This window comes from Delphinapterus leucas, chromosome 9, assembly GCF_059928025.1.
Source record: "Delphinapterus leucas isolate spDelLeu-1000000601 "Yukka" chromosome 9, BTC_Dleu_Yukka2, whole genome shotgun sequence".
Lineage (NCBI taxonomy): Eukaryota > Metazoa > Chordata > Mammalia > Artiodactyla > Monodontidae > Delphinapterus > Delphinapterus leucas.
Window position 1 is genome coordinate 17,938,014 of NC_143137.1, and position 18,967 is coordinate 17,956,980.

The following is an 18,967-nucleotide window of genomic DNA, read 5'->3' on the forward strand; positions in this document are numbered from 1 at the left end:
ACAAAAGAACTTGGTGATGTGAAACAAGTTTCACTGGACAAACATGTTTTTGGGATAATATGTACAACTGCTTTAGCAACAGAAGTGTGTTTGACACAATGAAAAGGGGTCAAGTCTAGCTACAGAAAAAGCATGTACTAGAATATTGATGCAAAGATGCATCAGTGTACATTGTAGCGTTAACTGAACAACACACAACCAAATAAACTGACAATAAACAATAAAGCAAACTAAAATTTAAAAGTGAGATTCTCATTAGTTGAAAACTTAATCACCTCAAACCAAAATTAATCATTAACTGATAATATAGCATCTGTTCTGAAATTTTTGGGAATTTCAGCCATTTGCCTTTTTTTTCTTTTTTTAACATCTTGATATATAAAGCTATATATCTGCCCTTTAAAAAGAGTTCAGCAGGGATTCTCTGGTTGCACAGTGCTTAAGAACTCGCCTGCCAATGCAGGGGACACGGGTTTGACCCCTGGTCTGGGAGGATCCCACAGGCCGTGGAGCAACTGGGCCAGCAAGCCACAACTACTGAAGCCTGTGCACCTAGGGCCCGTGCTCCACAGCAGGAGAGGCCATGGCAATGAGAAGCCCGTGCACCGCAACAAAGGCCCAATGCAGCCCAAAATAAATAATTAATGGGGAAAAAAAAAAAAAACTTTCCTCAACTTGGCCTCCACAGCACTTCTTTCCTCCCAGATACAAAAGCATCTGTTTCCACTCCTAGCACTACATCTTTCCCCTCTAAAAAAAAAAAAAAAAAAAAAAGAGTACAGCCATCTCATTTTATATCTTTGTGCAATTTGTTTGAGGATACCTTTTCTTACTTAGGTTACAAAGTTATTTCATTTTCGTCTCTCTCCCTTAAAAGCAAGAGGAGCCTATTTGGCTCACAGAGGAATTAACCTAATGTCTGTGTTCAAATGGAGCATGATTTGCTATCCCTGTAAACTTCGAGACTACTTCAGAAACCCTGATGACAACTTCCTGTAACAACAGTATTTTCTTAATAGAAATTCTTTGGGCATTGATTATAAAAGGTGTTCCTGGGGGAGCTTAAAGATGGCGGAAGAGTAAGACATGGAGATCACCTTCCTTCCCACAAATACATCAGAAATACATCTACACGTGGAACAACTCCTACAGAACACCTACTGAACGCTGGCAGAAGACCTCAGACTTCCCAAAAGGCAAGAAACTCCCCACATACCTGGGTAGGGTAAAAGAAAAAAGGAAAAATAGAGACAAAAGAATAGGGACGGGACCTGCACCAGTGGGAGGGAGCTGTGAAGGAGGAAAGACTTCCACACACTAGGAAGGCCCTTCGCGGGCGGAGACTGTGGGTGGCGGAGGGGGGAAGCTTCGGAGCCACGGAGGAGCGCAGCAACAGGGGTGCGGAGGGCAAAGCAGAGAGATTTCCGCACAGAGGATCGGTGCCCACCAGCACTCAGCAGCCTGAGAGGCTTGTCTGCTCCCTGGCTGGGACGGGCGGGGGTTGGGAGCTGAGGCTCGGGCTTCGGAGGTCCGGATCCCAGGGAGAGGACTGGCACTTTCTGCCATTGAATTGCTTTTGCACTTTTGTCAAAAATTACTTGGGCATATTTGTGTGGCTCTGCTTTTGGGCTCTCTATTCTGTTCCACTTATCTATGTATATATCCTTCCACTAATACCACAGGGCCTTGACCACTGTAGCTATATAAAAGTTCTTGAAATCAGATAAGCTTAATGCTCCCACTTTATGCTTCTTTTCAAACTTATTTTAGCTATTCTAGTCATTTTACCTTTTCAGGTAAATGTGTCTATATCTTAAAAAAAAGTCGTGATAGGAATTGCCTAGAACCCGTATATCAATTTGGGAAGAACTGACACCTTTACCAGACTGAGTTTTCCAATCAATGAACATGGTATATTTCTTGATTTATTTAGATCTTCTTTGATTCCTTTCATTAGCATTGTGTAGTTTTAAGCATTGTAGATGTTTTGTGAAATTTACACCTAAGTATTTAAGTTTTCTGAGTGATTATGTTGTATATTGTGGTAGGGGTTTGGATCACACAGATATATGCATTTGGCTAAAATTCACTGACTGATACACTTAGATTTGTGCATTTCATTTAATGTAGAAATTACCTCAAAATAGAAAAAGAATCACAAACAAAGACTGAACTTTAGAGGAGAAATGTAAGAATATCTACAATTTACTTTGAAATAAATTGAAAGAGGTGTCCCTCTTCTTGCTCTGGGCCCATAATTTGTGGGAGTTTCTGTTAATGAACTTTATCAGACATCTGGTTCTTACTTCAGGACCATCTCACCTAAAATCACTCACTCTTTCCTCTTAAATAAGACATCTTGATGGACTAATGACTAATCAGCCCATGCTCACACATAACTGTGATTTCATGCATTCAGTATTTTTTAATTTTTAAGGGATGCTGTGACTCAGCTATGGCCGTCTGAGGCCTTAACACAGTCAAATAAATTGTAGCTGGACTTTAATTGAATATTATTTACCAACATCATCAAACATAAGGTGTTATTCAGTCAGTGGTTACAGGACATAAGGATAATTGCAGACACACATACATGTACACACATATGCATATGAACAGGTAAAGGACCTGTTTAACAAACCCCCTTTACCCCCCACTAAATCCCATGCTCTGCATCCCTGTAATGCCCTGTCAAGCCCCCAAAACAAGGCAAAAACACGTAAGTACGTAGAATTTAGCCATCTGAACAATAACATGGACAACTTAATGCCCAAGATTAGACAGACCTAGAAAATAAACCCCAATCATACCAATAAACTACTTATTCACCATTTATATAGACAGGCATCTCCCTAGATCTACCAACCATTTTAATCAAAATTTTAACACTAAATCTAACATAAATCACATAAAACAACTATATACATGTTACTTCAATATGTGAAAACAACTTGTTAATGTAGCTTAAAACCTTAAAGCAAGGCACTGAAAATGCCTAGATGAGTTTACTAACTCCACAAACACATAGGTTTGGTCCCAGCCTATTAGTTTTTAATAAAATTACACATGTAAGCATCCACACCCCAGTGAGAATGCCCTCTAAATCATTAAGATTAAAAGGAGAAGGCATCAAGCACGTTAACATTAGCAGCTCATAACGCCTTGCTTAACCACACCCCCACGGGAAGCAGCAGTGATAAAAATTAAGCCATAAACAAAAGTTCGACTAAGTTATACCAACAAGGGTTGGTAAATTTTGTGCCAGCCACCTCAGTCATACGATTAACCCAAATTAATAAAAATGTGGTGTAAAGCGTGTTAAAGAGTTACATAAAATAAAGTTTTAATTAAGTCATAAAAAGCCATAACTAAAATAAAAGTAGACTGTGAAAGTGACTTTAGTATTTCCTGACCCAACCTGGGATTAGATTACCCCACTACGCTTAGCTCTAAACCCAAATAATTACAAGAACAAAATTATTCGTCAGAGTACTACCAGCAGCAGCTTAAAACTCAAAGGACTTGGAGGTCCTTCACATCTCTCTAGAGGAGCCTGTTCTATAATCGATAAACCCTGATAAACCTCACCAACTCTTGCTAATTGAGTCTATATACCGCCATCTTCAGCAAACCCTAAAAAGGGGTAAAAGTAAGCATAATTATTATACATAAACACGTTAGGTCAAGGTGTAACCTATGGGATGGGAAGAAATGGGCTACATTTTCTACTTCAAGAATACATTTTCACCACATTTTAGTTTTAGTTTATGAAAACTAAAAACCAAAAGAGGATTTAGTAGTAAATTAAGAATAGAGTGCTTAATTGATTAAGACCATGAAGCACGCACACACCGCCCGTCACTCTCCTCAAGTATTATAATAATTTTCTATAACCTATTAGCAAATACTAATCATATGAGAGGAGACAAGTCGTAACAAGGTAAGCATACTGGAAAGTGTGCCTGAATAAATCAAAGCATAGCTTAAAAAAAGCACCTAGGGAGTAGGAGAGGGGGAAGATGGCGGAAGAGTAAGATGCGGAGATCACCTTCCTCCCCACAGATACATCAGAAATACATCTACACGTGGAACAACTCCTACAGAACACGTACTGAACGCTGGCAGAAGACCTCAGACCTCCCAAAAGGCAAGAAACTCCCCACGTACCTGGAGGGGATTAAGAGTGCTGCTTAAAGGAGCTCCAGAGACGGGCGCGAGCCGCGGCTAACAGCGTGGACCCCAGAGATGGGCACGAGACACTAAGGCTGTTGCTCCCGCCACCAAGAAACCTGTGTGCGAGCACAGGTCACTATCCACACCTCCCTTCCAGGGAGGCTGTGCAGCCCGCCACTGCCAGGGTCCCGGGATCCAGGGACAACTTCCCCGGGAGAATGCACGGCGCGCTTCAGGCTGCTGCAACGTCCTGCTGGCCTCTGCCGCCGCAGGCTCACCCAGCATCGTGCCCCTCCCTCCCCCCGGCCTGAGTGAGCCAGAGGCCCCGAATCAGCTTCTCCTTTAACCCCGTCCTGTCTGAGCAAAGAACAGATGCCCTCCTGTAACCTACACGCAGAGGCGGGGCCAAATCCAAAGCTGAGCCCCGGGAGCTGTGCAACAAAGAAGAGAAAGGGAAATCTCTCCCAGCAGCCTCAGGAGCAGCGGATTAAATCTCCACGATCAACTTGATGTACCCTGCATCTGTGGAATACCTGAATAGACAATGAATCATCCCAAATAGAGGAGGTGGACTTTGAGAGCAAGATTTATTATTTTTTCCCTTTTCCTCTTTTTGTGAGTGTGTATGTGTTTGCTTCTGTGTGATATTTTGTCTGTATAGCTTTGCTTTCACCATTTGTCCTAGGGTTCTATCCGTCTGTTGTTTTTTCTTTCTTAAAAAAATTTTTTTTCTTAATAATTATTTTTTATTTTAATAACTTTATTTTATTTTATCTTTATTTTCTTTTATCTCCTTCCTTCCTTCCTCCCTCCCTCCCTTCCTTCCTTCCTTTCTACTTTTTCTCCCTTTTATTCTGAGCCGTGTGGATGAAAGGCTCTTGGTGCTGCAGCCAAGAGTCAGTGCTGTGCCTCTAAGGTGGGAGAGCCAACTTCAGTACACTGGTCCACAAGAGACCTCCCAGCTCCATGTAATATAAAATGGCGAAAATCTCCCAGAGATCTCCGTCTCAACACCAACACCCAGCTTCACTCAGCGACCAGCAAGCTACAGTGCTGGACACCCTATGCCAAACAACTAGCAGACAGGAACACAACCCCACCCATTAGCAGAGAGGCAGCCTAAAATCATAATATGTCCACAGACACCCCAAAACACACCACCAGACGTGGACCTGCCCACCAGAAAGACAAGATCCAGCCTCATCCACCAGAACACAGGCAGTAGTCCCCTCCACCAGGAAGCCTACACAACCCACTGAACCAACTTTAGCCACTGGGGACAGACACCAAAAACAACGGGAACTACGAACCTGCAGCCTGCAAAAAGACAACCCCAAACACAATAAGTTAAGCAAAATGAGAAGACAGAAAAACACACAGCAGATGAAGGAGCAAGATAAAAACCCACCAGACCTAACACATGAAGAGGAAATAGGCAGTCTACCTGAAAAAGAATTCTGAATAATGATAGTAAAGATGATCCAAAATCTTGGAAATAGAATAGAGAAAATGCAAGAAACATTTAACAAGGATTCAGAGGAACTAAAGATGAAACAAGCAACGATGAACAACACAATAAATGAAATTAAAAATAAAAGGGATCAATAGCAGAATAACTGAGGCAGAAGAACGGATAAGTGGCCTGGAAGATAAAATAGTGGAAATAACTACTGCAGAGCAGAATAAAGAAAAAAGAATGAAAAGAACTGAGGGCAGTCTCAGAGACCTCTGGGACAATATTAAATGCACCAACATTCGAATTATAGGGGTTCCAGAAGAAGAGAAAAAGAAAGGGACTGAGAAAATATTTGAAGTGATTATAGTTGAAAACTTCCCTAATATGGGAAAGGAAATAGTTAATCAAGTCCAGGAAGCACACAGAGTCCCATACAGGATAAATCCATGGAGAAACACGCCAAGACACATATTAACCAAACTGTCAGAAATTAAATACAAAGAAAACATATTAAAAGCATCAAGGGAAAAACAACAAATAACACACAAGGGAATCCCCATAAGGTTAACAGCTGATCTTTCAGCAGAAACTCTGCAAGACAGAAGGGACTAGCAGGACATATTTAAAGTGATGAAGGAGAAAAACTACAACCAAGATTACTCTACCCAGCAAGGATCTCATTCAGATTTGATGGAGAAATTAAAACCTTTACAGACAAGCAAAAGCTGAGAGAGTTCAGCACCACCAAACCAGCTTTACAACAAATGCTGAAGGATCTTCTTTAGGCAAGAAACACAAGAGAAGGAAAAGACCTACAATAACAAACCCAAAACAATTAAGAAAATGGGAATAGGAACATACATATCGATAATTACCTTAAATGTAAATGGATTAAATGCTCCCACCAAAAGACACAGACTGGCTGAATGGATACAAAAACAAGACCCATATAATGCTGTCCACAAGAGACCCACTTCAGACCTAGAGACACATACAAACTGAAAGTGAGGGGATGGAAAAAGATATTCCATGCAAATGGAAACCAAAAGAAAGCTGGAGTAGCAATTCTCATATCAGACAAAATAGACTTTAAAATAAAGACTATTAGAAGAGACAAAGAAGGACACTACATAATGATCAAGGGATCGATCCAAGAAGAAGATATAACAATTGTAAATATTTATGCACCCAACATAGGAGCACCTCAAAACATAAAGCAAATACTACCAGCCATAAAAGGGGAAATCGACAGTAACACATTCATAGTAGGGGGCTTTAACACCCCACTTTCACCAATGGACAGATCATCCAAAATGAAAATAAATAAGGAAACACAAGCTTTAAATGATACCTTAAGCAAGATGGACTTAATTGATATTTATAGGACATTCCATCCAAAAACAACAGAATACACATTTTTCTCAAGTGCTCATGGAACACTCTCCAGGATAGATCATACCTTGGGTCACAAATCAAGCCTTGGTAAATTTTAAAAAATTGAAGTTCTATCAAGTATCTTTTCCGACCACAACACTATAGGACTAGATATCAATTACAGGAAAAGATCTGTAAAAAATACAAACATATGGAGGCTAAACAATACACTACTTAATAACGAAGTGATCACTGAAGAAATCAAAGAGGAAATAAAAAAATACCTAGAAACAAATGACAATGGAGACACGACGACCCAAAACCTATGGGACGCAGTTCTAAGAGGGAAGTTTATAGCAATACAATCCTACCTTAAGAAACATGAAACATGTCGAATAAACAACCTAAACTTGCGACTAAAGCAATTAGAGAAAGAAGAACAAAAAACCCCCGAAGATAGCAGAAGGAAAGAAATCATAGAGATCAGATGAGAAATAAATGAAAAAGAAATGAAGGAAACGACAGCAAAGATCAATAAAACTAAAAGCTGGTTCTTTGAGAAGATAAACAAAATTGATAAACCATTAGCCAGACCCATCAAGAAAAAAAGGGAGAAGACTCAAATCAATAGAATTAGAAATGAAAAAGAAGTAACAACTAACACTGCAGAAATGCAAAAGATCATGAGAGATTACTACAAGCAACTCTATGCCAATAAAATGGACAACCTGGAAGAAATGGACACATTCTTAGAAATGCATACCCTGCCAAGACTGAATCAGGAAGAAATAGAAAATATGAACAGACCAATCAGAAGCACTGAAATTGAAACTGTGATTAAAAATCTTCCAACAAACAAAAGCCCAGGACCAGATGGCTTCACAGGCGAATTCTATCAAACTTTTAGAGAAGAGCTAACACCTATTCTTCTCAAACTCTTCCAAAATATAGCAGAGGGAGGAACACTCCCAAACTCATTCTACGAGGCCACCATCACCTTGATACCAAAACCAGACAAGGATGTCACAAAGAAAGAAAACTACAGGCCAATATCACTGATGAACATAGATGCAAAAATCCTCAACAAAATACTAGCAAACAGAATCCAACAGCACATTAAATGGATCATACACCATGATCAAGTGGGGTTTATTCCAGGAATGCAAGGATTCTTCAATATATGCAAATCAATCAACGTGATGCACCATATTAACAAGTTGAAGGAGAAAAACCATATGATCATCTCAACAGATGCAGAGAAAGCTTTCGACAAAATTCAACACCCATTTATGATAAAAACCCTCCAGAAAGTAGGCATAGAGGGAACTTTCTCAACATAACAAAGGCCATATATGACAAACCCACAGCCAACATCGTCCTCAATGGTGAAAAACTGAAAGCATTTCCACTAAGATCAGGAACAAGACAAGGTTGCCCACTCTCCCCACTCTTATTCAACATTGTTTTGGAAATTTTAGCCACAGCAATCAGAGAAGAAAAGGAAATAAAAGGAATCCAAATCGGAAAAGAAGAAGTAAAGCTGTCACTGTTTGCAGATGACATGATACTATACATAGAGAATCCTAAATATGCCTCCAGAAAACTACTAGAACTAATCAATGAATTTGGTAAAGTAGCAGGATACAAAATTAATGCACAGAAATCTCTGGCATTCCTATACACTAATGATGAAAAATCTGACAGTGAAATCAAGAAAACACTCCCATTTACCACTGCAACAAAAAGAATAAAATATCTAGGAATAAACCTACCTAAGGAGACAAAAGACCTGTATGCAGAAAATTGTAAGACACTGATGAAAGAAATTAAAGATGATACAAATAGATGGAGAGATATACCATGTTCTTGGATTGGAAGAATCAGCATTGTGAAAACGACTCTACTACCCAAAGCAATCTACAGATTCAATGCAATCCCTATCAAACTACCACTGGCATTTTTCACAGAACTAGAACAAAAAATTTCACAATTTGTATGGAAACACAAAAGACCTCAAAGCCAAAGCAATCTTGAGAACGAAAAACAGAGCTGGAGGAATCAGGCTCCTTGACTTCAGACTATACTACAAAGCTACAGTAATCAAGACAGTATGGTACTGGCACAAAAACAGAAATATAGATCAATGGAACAGGATAGAAAGCCCAGAGATAAACCCATGCACATATGGTCACCTCATCTTTGATAAAGGAGGCAAGACTGTACAGTGGAGAAAGGACAGCCTCTTCAATAAGTGGTGCTGGGAAAACTGGACAGGTACATGTAAAAGTATGAGATTAGAACACTCCCTAACACCATACACAAAAATAAGCTCAAAATGGATTAAAGACCTAAATGTAAGGCCTGAAACTATCAAACTCTTAGAGGAATACATAGGCAGAACACTCTATGACATAAATCACAGCAAGATCCTTTTTGACCCACCTCCTAGAGAAATGGAAATAAAAACAAAAATAAACAAATGGGACCTAATGAAACTTCAAAGCTTTTGCACAGCAAAGGAAACCATAAACAAGACCAAAAGACAGCCCTCAGAATGGGAGAAAATATTTGCAAAGGAAGCACCTGACAAAGGATTAATCACCAAAATGTACAAGCAGCTCATGCAGCTCAATAACAAAAAAACAAACAACCCAATCCAAAAATGGGCAGAAGACCTAAACAGACATTTCTCCAAAGAAGATATACAGATTGCCAACAAACACATGAAAGAATGCTCAACATCATTAATCATTAGAGAAATGCAAATCAAAACTATAATGAGATATCATCTCACACCGGTCAGAATGGCTATCAACAAAAAATCTAGAAACAATAAATGCTGGAGAGGGTGTGGAGGAAAGGGAACACTCTTGCACTGCTGGTGGGAAGTGAATTGGTACAGCCACTATGGAGAACAGTATGGAGGTTCCTTAAAAAACTACAAATAGAACTACCATATGACCCAGCAATCCCACTACTGGGCATATACCCTGAGAAAACCATAAGTCAAAAAGAGTCATGTACCAAAATGTTCATTGCAGCTCTATTTACAATAGCCAGGAGATGGAAAGAATCTAAGTGTCCATCATCGGATGAATGGATAAAGAGGATGTGGCACATATATACAGTGGAATATTAATATTACTCAGCCATAAAAAGAAACGCAATTGAGTTATTTGTAGTGAGGTAGATGGACCTAGAGTCTGTCATACAGAGTGAAGTAAGTCAGAAAAAGAAAGACAAATACCTTATGCTAACACCTATAAATGGAATCTAAGAAAAAAAAAATGTCATGAAGAACCTAGGGGTAAGACAGGAATAAAGACACAGACCTACTAGAGAATGGACTTGAGGATATGGGGAGGGGGAAGGGTAAGCTGTGACAAAGTAAGAGAGTGGCATGGACATATATACACTACCAAACATAAAACAGATAGCTAGTGGGAAGCAGCCGCATAGCACAGGGAGATCAGCTCGGTGTTTTGTGACCACCTAGAGGGGTGGGATAAGGAGGATGGGAGGGAGGGAGACCCAAGAGGGAAGAGATATGGGAACGTATGTATATGTATAACTGATTCACTTTGTTATAAAGCAGAAACTAACACACCATTGTAAAGCAATTATACTCCAATAAAGATGTAAAAAAAAACAAAACACCTAGTTTTCACCTAGCAGATTTCATAATTTATGAATACTTTGAGATAAATCTAGGCCAACACCCCTTTCCATTCTACTAGTACAAGCAAACTAAATAAAACATTCACTCAACGTTCAAATTATAGGAGATAGAAATTTAAAATATCCCTGGCACTACAGAGAAAGTACCGTAAGGGAATGATGAAAGAAGCATTAAAAGTAACAAAAAGCTAAGTTTACCCTCTGTACCTTTCACATAATGATTTAACTAATATTCAACAAAGAGAACTTAAGTTAAATATCCCCAAACCAGACGAACTACTTATGAACAGTTTATTAGAACAAACTCATCTGTGTAGCAAAATAGTGAGGAGATTCATAAGTAGAGGTGAGAAGCCTAACGAGCCTAGTGATAGCTGGTTGTCCAGGAAAAGAATTTCATTTCAACTTTAAAAATCACCAGAAACCTTTTATAAATTTTAATATATTTTTAAACGTTAGTCTAAAAAGGTACAGCCTTTTAGAAATGGGTACAACCTTATGTAGAGAGTAAAAATAAGCAACACCATAGCTGGCTTAAAAACAGCCACCAATTAAGAAAGCGTTCAAGCTCAACAATAATTTTACCTTAATACCAATAACAAGCAAATCAACTCATAGGTTTATACTGGACTAATCTATTAACCAATAGAGGCGATAATGTTAATATGAGTAACAAGAAGTATTTCTCCTTGCATAAGTTTACATCAGTAACTAATAATATATGAATAATTAACAGTAAATAAATACAACTCAACGTTAAACTATTTATCAAACACACTATTAATCCAACAGCCATGCACCCAAAGGAAGATTAAAAAAAGTAAAAGGGACTCAGCAAACATAAACCCCACCTATTTACCAAAAACATCACCTCTAGCAATAACAAGTATTAGAGGCACTGCCTGCCCAGTGACAACTGTTAAATAGCCACAGTATCCTGACCAAAGGTAGCACAAACCTTTGTTCTCTAAATAAGGACTTGTATGAATGGCCACACAAGGGTTTTACTGTCTCTTAGTTTCAATCAGTGAACCTGACCTTCCCATGAAGAGGCGGGAATAACAAAATAAGACCCAATGGAGCTTTAATTTATCAACCCCCCCCAAAAATAACTAAACCATCAAGTGATAACAAAAATTTATATTGGTTGACAACTTGGTTGGGGTGACCTCGGAGAACAAAAAAGCCTCCGAGTAATTAAAGTCTAGACTTACCAGTCAAAACATATTATCACTTATTGCTCTAAAAAGCTGATCAATGGAACAAGTTACCCTAGGGATAACAGCACAATCCTATTCTAGAGTTCATACCGACAATAGGGTTTACGACCTCGATGTTGGATCAGGACACCCCAATGATGTAACTACTATTAAAGGTTCATTTGTTCAACGATTAAAGTCCTATGCGATCTGAGTTCAGACCAGAGTAATCCAGGTCGGTTTCTATCTATTATACATTTCTCCCAGTACGAAAGGACAAGAGAAATAAGGCCCACTTTAAAAAGTGCCTTAAAACTAAATAATGATATAATCTCAACTTAATTAACAGATACAAAACATCTACCCAAGACTAGGGTTTGTTAAGGTGGCAGAGCCCGGAAATCGCGTAAAACTTAAACCTTTACAACCAAAGGTTCAAATCCTCTCCCCAACAAAATGTTTATAATTAATATCTTAACACTTATTATCCCCATTCTTTTAGCTGTAGCATTCCTAACATTAATTGAACAAAAAATTTTAGGTTATATGCAACTTCGAAAAGGGCCAAATATCGTAGGACCACGTGGTCTAATACAACCCATTGCTGATGCAGTCAAGTTACTCAGTACAGAATCACTACGACCAGCTACATCCTCCATTTCTTAGCAGAATACGCCATTATCATAATAAACATTTTCCCAACAATACTATTTCTAGGAGCATTCTATAACCCCTATATGTCAGAGTTATACACAACCAACTTTATCATCGAAACACTATTACTAACAATCTCTTTCCTATGAATTTGAGCATCCTGTCCTTGCTTTTGATACGATGAATTAATATATTTACTTTGAAAAAACTTCCTAGCACTAACGCCAGCCCTATGCATATGACACGCCTCATTACCTATTACAATATCAAGCATCCATCAAGAAATATGTCTGATAAAAGAGTTACTTTGATAGAGTAAATAATAGAGGTTTAAATCATCTTATTTCTAGAATCATAGGAATTGATGATTAAGAATTCAAAATTCGTGCTACCACATTACACCATATTCTATAGTAAGATCAGCTAAATAAGCTATTGGACGCTTACCCAAAAAATGTTGGTTTATACCCTTCCCGTACTAATAAATCCCATCATCTTTATCATCATCCTAACAACCATTATCTCAGGAACCATAATTGTAATAACCAGCTCCCACTGAGTATTAATCTGAATCGATTTTGAAATAAATATACTAGCCATTATTCCCATTATAATAAAAAAATTTAACTCACGAGCTCTAGAAGCATCCACTAAATATTTCCTAACACAAGTTACCACATCAATATTACTTATAATAGCCGTTATTATTAACCTGTTATATTCCGGCCAATGAACCATTACAAAAATCTTTAATCCAACAGCATCGACAGTAATAACCATAGCCCTAACCATAAAACTAGGACTATCTCCATTCCACTTCTGAGTACCTGAAGTTACACAAGGCATCTCGTTAATAGCAGGCTTCATCTTACTAACATGACAAAAACTTGCACCCCTGTCAGTATTATACCAAATCTCACCATCCATCAGCCTAAACCAAGTATTATCTATAACCATACTATCCATCATAATTGGGGGGTGAGGTGGATTAAACCAAACCCAACTATAAAAAATTATAGCTTACTCATCAATTGCTCACATAGGATGACTATCAGCCATTATACTGTAAAACCCAACTATAACAACCCTAAACCTTCTAATTTATATTACAATAACATATTACAGCTCAGCTACCGCTATACTATCGCTATCACACACATGAAACAAAATATCCATTATTACAACCCTCATCCCCATCACCCTATTCTCAGTGGGAGGCCTTCCACCACTATCAGGATTTATGCCAAAGTGAATAATCATTTAAGAAATAACAAAAAACAACAACATTATTTTACCTAAACTAATAGCTATTACAGCACTACTCAACCTATACTTCTACATATGACTCACATACTCTACAGCACTAACTATATTTCCCTCCATAAATAATATAAAAATAAAATGACAATTTGATTTTGCAAAACAATTTTCCTACCAACAATAATTGTAATATCCCTAATACTCCTACCCCTTACACCAATACTCTGAGTAATGGATTAGGAATTTAGGTTACACAGACCAAGAGCCTTCAAAGCCCTAAGCAAGTTTACTTAATTCCTGCTTAATAAGGACTGCAAGACTATATCTTACATCAATTGAACGCAAATTGAACACTTTAAGCTAAATCCTCACTAGATTGGTGGGATTACACTTCCCAAGAAACTTTTAGTTAACAGCTAAATACCCTGGTCAACTTGCTTCAATCTACTTCTCCTACCACCAGGAAAAAAAAAGGTGGGAGAAGCCCTGGCAGAATTGAAGCTGCTTCTTTGAATTTGCAATTCAATATGTAAAATTCACCACAGGACTTGGCAAAAAGAGGACTCAACCCCCGTCTTTAGATTTACAGTCTAATACTTACTCAGCCATTTAACCTATGTTCATAAACCACAGACTATTCTCAACTAACCATAAAGACATTGGTACTTTATATCTACTACTTGGTGCTTGGGCTGGGATAGTGGGCACTACCTTAAGCCTACTAATTCATGCTGAACTAGGTCAACCTGGAACACTGCTTGAAGACTATCAGATTTACAACGTAGTTGTAACAGCCCACACATTTGTAATAATTTTCTTTATAGTTATGCCCATTATAATTGGAGGCTTCAGGAACTGACTAGTTCCACTAATGATCGGGGCACCCGATATAGCCTTTCCCCATATAAATCATATAAGCTTCTGATTACTTCCACTCTCTTTCCTACTACTTCTTTCATCATCTATTGTTGAAGCCAGTGCTGGTACAGGCTTTAGCCAGAAACTTAGCCCATGCTGAAGCTTCAGTAGACCTTACTATCTTTTCCCTGCATTTAGCAGCTGTTGCCTCAATTTTAGATGCTATTAATTTTATTACAATTATTAACATAAAACCATATGCTATACCCCAATATCAAACGCCATTATTTGTATGATCAGTTTTAATTACAGCTGTGCTACTGCTACTATCATCACCTGTACTAGTAGCTGGAATTACTATGCTATTAACAGACCGAAACCTAAACACAACCATTTTTGACCCTGCGGGAGGGGGAGATCAAACCTTATATCAGCACTTATTCTGATTCTTCAGACATCCTGAGGTCTATATTCTAATTTTACTTGGATTCGGAATAATCTCACATATTGTAACTTATTGCTCAGGAAAAAAGAGCTTTCTGGGTACATAAGTATACTATGAGCTATAATATCAATTGGACTTTTAGGATTCATCGTATGAGCTCACCACATGTTTACAGTAAATACAGATGTTGAAACATGAGCATATTTTATATCAGCCAGTATAATTATTGCTATTCCAACAAGAGTAAAAGTATTTAGTTGACTAGCAACGCTTCATGGAGGTAATATCAAATCATCTCCAGCCATAATATGAGCCCTAGGCTTCATCTTCCTTTTTACAGTAGGTGGACTAACAGGAATTGTCCTAGCTGACTCATCACTAGACATTGTCCTTCATGATATAGATTACATGGTTGCACACTTCCACTAAGTATTATCAATAGGAGCTGTATTCGCTATTATGGGAGGCTTTGTACATTGATTCCCACTATTCTTAGGCTATACACTCAACTCAACATGAGCAAAGATTCACTTCGTAACTATATTTGTTGTAGGTGTAAATATAACCTTCTTCCCACAACATTTCCTAGGTCTACCTGGAATACCACAATGATATACCTAGATGCATACACAACATGAAACACTATCTCATCAATAAGCTCATTCATTTCACTAACAGCAGTAATATTAATAATTTTCATAATCTGAGAGGCATTTGCATCAAAATGAGAAGTGTTAACAGCAGAGCTAACTAGAATGACTAAACGGATGTCTACCATATCACACATTTGAAGAGCCCACTTATGTTAACTCAAAATAGCTGAGAAAGGAAGGAATCAAATCCTCTTCTACTGGTTTCAAGCCAACATCATAATCATTATGTCTTTCTCAATAAATGAGACATTAGTAAAATTTTCCATAACTTTGTCAGAGTTAAATTATAGGTGAAAGTCCTATATATCTCCATGGCATATCCTCTCCAATTAGGTTTTCAAGATGCAACATCACCCATTATAGAAGAATTACTACATTTTCATGATCACACATTGATAATTGTGTTTTTAATCAGCTCCTTGGTCCTCTATATTATTTCACTAATATTAACAACTAAACTAACACACACAAGTACAACAGAAGCACGATAAGTAGAAACTATCCCGACAAACTTACCAGCCATTATCCTAATTCTAACTGCCCTGCCATCATTAAGAATTCTTTACATGATAGATGAAATTAATATCCTTCCCTTACCGTAAAAACTATAGGACATCAGTGATACTGAATCTAAGAATATACAGAGTATGAGGATTTAAACTTTGACTCCTACATAATCCCAACATCAGACCTAAAGACAGGAGAATTATGACTATTAGAAGTAAATAACCAAGTGGTATTACCCATAGAAATAACAATCCGAATACTAATCTCCTCAGAAGATTTTTATACTCATGAGCCATGCCTTCACTAGGCCTAAAGACAGATGCAATCCCAGGATGCCTAAATCAAATAACTCTCATATCAACACGACCAGGTCTGTACTACAGACAATGTTCAGAAAATCTGTGGGTCAAATTATAGTTTTATACCTATCATCTTTGAACCACTAAAATACTTAGAAAAATGATCCGTACCAGTACTATAAATTCATTAAGAAGCTAAATAGCATTAACCTTTTAAGTTAAAGACTGGGAGTTAAAACTTCCCTTAATGGTATGCCACAATTAGATACATCAACATAATTTATTACTATATTATCAATAATTCTGAGATAATTATAATAATCATAAATTAATGAATTAGAAAACAGCACAACAGAATAAATGTATTCAAACATTGACTCTTTGACAAAACAAGATAAACCCCACTAATATAATCAGGGAGAAGAAAATAAGAATGCACAAATACTTAACATAAAATATGAGAACAGAGAAAAAAATCTCAGGTTCAAAGGAAATTACAACAATTATAAAAGAATTCTTTGCCTAAAACTATGTAAATAAATTTAAAACTCTCCATGAAAAGCATTATTTTTCTAGGAATATACAAATAACCAAAACTGTCCCTAGAATAGATAGAAAACCTAAACTAACAAAGAAGAAACATAAGTTGTATAATAAAAATATTCTTTGTAACTCTAAAACAACAGTTATGTCCAGATAGCTTTAAGGAAATTCTATGAAACTTAAAAGAACAGTTAATTGCAGTATTATACAAATTGTTCTAGAACATAGGGAAAGGACTTTGAGAAATGTTTATAACAAAACCTTTCAAAATATAAAAGCTAGAAAATTACAAATGTATCTTATCTATGAATATTAAAGCAAAAATACTGTGTAAAATATTAGCAAACAGAATTCAGCAACACACTAAAAATAATACATAATGATTAACTGTAGTTTATTCCAATAATATTGACTTAAGGAATCTACTAGCATAATTCACCAAAGCAATATACCAAATGAGAATATTATGATCCTTTCTCCCCAGAGATGCTGAAAAACCATTTAATAAAATGTAGTAATTATTCCTGGTAAATTTTCTTAATATAAGAATAAAGGGACACTTCCTTGATAGGATTGAAAGCAAATTTATTTCAAACTAGAAGCTTATAGTTTGCTTAGTGGTAAAACACTAAAAGCATTCCCATTAAAATTAGGAAAAGATGAATGTAAAATTATTAAATATTTTTTGAAAGTACCAGTCAATGCATTCAGTCAAGAAAAAAAAATGTGAGGTATTAACAACTGGAAATGAGGAGATTTAATTACATTACTACTAGATGATGTTTATCTAGCACATATATAATAATTCAAAAATTAGAAACCATAGGTAGGTAGTTTCAAAATTAATACACAAAACTTAACTTTCTTCTACAAAACAAATTAGAAAATAATACCTAACAATACAACTTAGAAAACGTGTGGGAAAAAGATTTTAAACTATATTAAGGGAGTTAAAGAAAAACTAGAATGGAATAAACAGTGAGACATACCTTGTTTTTAGATAGGTAGATGCAATATTGTAAAGATGTCACTCTTCCTTAAATTAATCTATAAATGTAATGTGATCACAATAAAGTTACCAATGTTAATTTTGGGGCAACTAGGAAAGCTTTTAAAAAATTCCATATAGAAATACAATAAGGCAAAAATAGCCAAGAAATTGGAGAATTAAAAAAAAAAGAAAAAAGTAATGATGGGGAACTAAGTCATCATAAAACTTACAGTTTTAAAGCTATAGTAATAAAGGGTTTCATGCCATTATATGAATAGACAAGCTAATAGAATAGAATAGAATTCAAAATCAGACCTAGGAGTCTAGTATATAATAATTGTGGCTTTTCCAATCAGTAGAAAAAAAATAATTTACTTACTAATCTTGTTGGCACACTTGGCTAGATGTTAATGGTACTAGATTGGGAGCTTACTTCTTGCATCAAAATGGATTGCTGATGAATAAAAATTTAGTCACAAAGAAATACAACTTGAAAAGTGTAAGAGAAACATGAGAATTTCAAAACCCAGAAGTCATAGAAAAACAGTAGATATACTGATTACATAAAAATTAAAATTTTCTAAATGACAAAATGTAAATGACAAACTAAGAAAAAAAGTATGCAACGTATATGACATAGTAAGCCAATCTCCCGAATATATAGAGAGCACTTACAGACCAAGAAGAAAACAAAAAGTACAACTGACAACAAAATGGGCAAAGTATTTTATCAAACAGTTCACATAAAAAAGTCAGTAAATATACCTGTTGTTCATTTGTATATTTTCTTTAGAGAAATGTCTATTCAAGTTCTTAGCCCATTTTTAAATCTGGTTATTAGTTTCTTTGCTTTTCTTTATATATTTTAGAGATTAAC

At 36.7% G+C, this 18,967-nt stretch overlaps 1 protein-coding gene across 1 annotated transcript in view; it reads right to left on the reverse strand.

The window, feature by feature from the left end:
• AGBL3 (AGBL carboxypeptidase 3) overlaps positions 1–18,967 on the reverse strand; it is a 94,576-nt gene that overhangs the window by 58,864 nt on the left and 16,745 nt on the right.